Here is a 953-nt window from a genome sequence, read left to right as displayed (position 1 = left end):
ACCATAGCAAATCTCACGGCCAGCTCTTCCAACCAACATGACATATTACGTCATTTGTTTTAAACATGTAATATTACTATTCTAATCATTACATATGCTCGGCCAGCTATCTCAATTTTTTTACAAAAATTTAACAACAAGCCGAAACATGGTTATTAGGTGTGACTGGACATACGTATCATTCATTGTCCAAAACTAGCTATATCCAACTGAGGACGAATGTCCAAATAGGCACATCAAAATCAATAACAATAATGCATACAAAAAAAAATATTACCAAAGCAAAAAGAAAAATGCATGATAAAACCAAGATCATACATATGGTACATTGCTAGCAAATGATTACATGGTACCAAAAAACAAAACAAATTCTGACTTACAAATGATTCGGTAACTTGATAAAGATAATTGTTACCTTTGTCAGAAACAAGATACTCAATATTCAGTGCACAAATACGAATTCCTGGTACGTACACGTACCACGGTTTCGTACATATATATATATTTATATATAGGGCTGATACATTTTATTAGATGCCCATAGATTCTGTTATATATCTTATATATTTTTTTCTTTTTTTTTTTTCTCTTTTCTTTTTTAACATTCCGGCTTATATATTTTTATTAGATGCCGAGAGAAAAAAATGATTTATATCCTTTTTTATTTTATTTATTTTTTAAATGTTATTTTAAATGTATTTTTAACAATGCAAATGTAGAGAATTTCTTTAATTACATATTACTAGCGTACTAGTCAGCTTTTCATACAAACATCATCCTGACAAATTACTCCCTTAGCGAATGAGGTGGCCACTCATACAGCTTTGAATTGTATCAGGTAAGGGGTATTGTCAGGGCTATTCAACTCGTTCCTTTGTAGCTGCTTGCTGTGCCGTAACCTACGCCAAACAAGGATGTTCACGGCGATAAAAATTAACGCCGTTCCAAATAAA

Source organism: Palaemon carinicauda, chromosome 5 (genome assembly GCF_036898095.1).
Source record: "Palaemon carinicauda isolate YSFRI2023 chromosome 5, ASM3689809v2, whole genome shotgun sequence".
Classification (NCBI taxonomy): domain Eukaryota; kingdom Metazoa; phylum Arthropoda; class Malacostraca; order Decapoda; family Palaemonidae; genus Palaemon; species Palaemon carinicauda.
This window is presented reverse-complemented; position numbering follows the sequence as displayed.